The sequence below is a fragment of the Euprymna scolopes genome, chromosome 8, assembly GCF_053919585.1.
Source record: "Euprymna scolopes isolate OS-2025 chromosome 8, ASM5391958v1, whole genome shotgun sequence".
NCBI classification, from domain to species: domain Eukaryota; kingdom Metazoa; phylum Mollusca; class Cephalopoda; order Sepiida; family Sepiolidae; genus Euprymna; species Euprymna scolopes.
Genome location: NC_136489.1, coordinates 71,970,821 through 71,973,251, shown reverse-complemented (window position 1 = coordinate 71,973,251; position 2,431 = coordinate 71,970,821).

The window sequence follows — 2,431 nt, the reverse complement described above, 5'->3', positions numbered from 1 at the left end:
GAAATTGGAAAGACCGAAGAGCACTAACCAGACCCCTACTAGATGATTGCGAAGAGGACTCGAACTTTGGGATAGCCAAGTCATTTACCAAAGTTATCGAAAGAGGTTAAGAGTACTGGAAATCTGTTACTAAAACTCAAGGAAACCTCTCCGGTTGTTGTCCGTGTGTAATCATTATTATAAAGACCGGAAAAAATTCTTGCACTCGTATCCCAACACTTGTATCTTATTTTTTTTTATTTTCTTTTCTATTTCTAATTTCTACTAATTACCGAATTGTGTCTTTCTTTCCGGACCCTGGCGACGAGGAAATTTAAGGATCTCGAACCATTGTCATTCACAACACTGGCGACAAAGAAAATTAAGGATTTCGAAACTTTGTCACCCACAACACTGGGAACGAACCTTTTCCACCAACAACATTAGCGACCAAAAATATTAAAGAATCCTAACTTATGTCACCACATCACTGACAACTAAGAATTCTTTAAGAACATTTTAATCGAGAATCTTAAAAAAAACAAAAACCATACAACACGAACGACAAGGATTATTAAAAACATAAAACGAACAAAAATAGCAAAATTTCCTCCAAAAACAGACTTTATCAGCGGATTTGAAAACAATCTGTAAGTTGGATATTTTCTGAAGCTCTAAGCGAATTTTCTCTCCAAAAAGAAATCAGTGATCTCATATTTTCCCATAACTGTGTCAACTTTGAACAAGGAAGAAATGCATTACTATTTATTTCTCTCATATGAGAAAAAGGCATCAACATCGAATTATAAGCTAATATTTTACTGATTAATAATGTCCAACGGTAAAACTTACTCGAGAAATTGATGTTTTCTTAGCAAAAGAATTTTTATTACGTTAGCAGCGTGCGATTAAAACACACTTTTTATACATTAAAGACCAAATGGATCAGCAATTAACGAACGAAGAACACTTGCAAAAGTTTCAAATTGAGTACCGACAAAAACTGAAGAAAAATTGCAAAATCTTCGAATGGAATAATAAAGAAACGATGAAAACTTCCAAAAACTATTTAAACAAGAACGAAGAAAGACTACTGCAACAATAAAACGAGGGACCCAGCAAAAAGAAAATAAAGAAATGATCCTGCAACAATAAGTTTGAAGAATCATTTATGCAATGTCCAATAGAGGTAAAAATACCGAGAATAAAAATGTTTTTTTACAAAATTCCCCCAGACAAGGATAAAACCTTGGCTACATATTTCAGAAAGTATGATAAAAGATCGCGTACTACTTTGAGAATTAGGAACCACCGAACAAATAAGTTACCCGAAAATATAGCGTTATGTTTTTACTGAAGCTGTTAAATTTCTAGCAGAATTAGTAAGTCGGAAAACTTCTTTGTTTCATAAAAAGTTAAAATGCCTGAACTTAACAAAAAAAGACAATGAAGACTACTTATTATTTGCATCAGTCGTAAATAGACACTGTGCCGATTTCAAGCGTTCTGAATTTACCGCGGATAGCTTTAATTGTTTAATATTCGTACAAGAACCGCGAACGACGCAGAAATTATAGTAAAAATGCTAACCAAGTTGTAAAGAGAACCAAACTTAACGTTATAAAAATTAACTGAGGAATGCTATAGACTTGTAAGTATCAAACAAGATTAAAATATTGAAGAGTCGGGCATTGTTCACATAACAAGATAGGTCAGAAAGCACATTCTAATTCTCTTTCAAAAACAAGTCAAATCAAAACAAAGACTATTTTAGATGCTGAGTATCCTTTTTTGTGTTTTGCCTAGATATGCTTAGATACGTTTTCTTCTTTTGTTTGTTATATTTTAGGTGTTGAGTTTTTCTTTACGTTTAGGATTTCGAATTTTTAATTTTAATTCAGAAATAATCTGCACGGTCTTCTAAATTCCTACATATTTACTATCAGCGAGTGTCCACTTCCTTTGTTTCACTAATGGTGTTTTTATTTGACGTTATTTTATATTTAAAACGTTATTTTTAATATTGAATGTGCTTTTGGTCGTAAAATCTAGTTTTAAAATCAAGGGAGGTCATACCTATGTAACATTTCTTGTTATTACGTTTTAGGCAAAGATTGTGGTCTCCTTTTGGTTAGGCATTTATTTTGTAGTGGACAGAATGCATATATTCTTTTTGTAGTAGTAATGTCCACATAGCTTTACCGCAAAGAGAAAAAGGGTGTGTTCTTTCTGTCACTTGTGCAAGAGTCCGAATGGTTGCAACAATTCGAGTTTGTGTGTAAAATGTGCGGTGTTGACAATGTCGAGCGTATTTTATTACTCACTGAGAGTCGAGGCTCTATCAGTATACCAACGATTAATCCATGACCAGACGGAGTATTTAAAGCAGATGAAACAAGTCATCCTCGTGGCTTTTGCCAGACCCTGTTGTTGCATTTTACAAGTTTGTCTC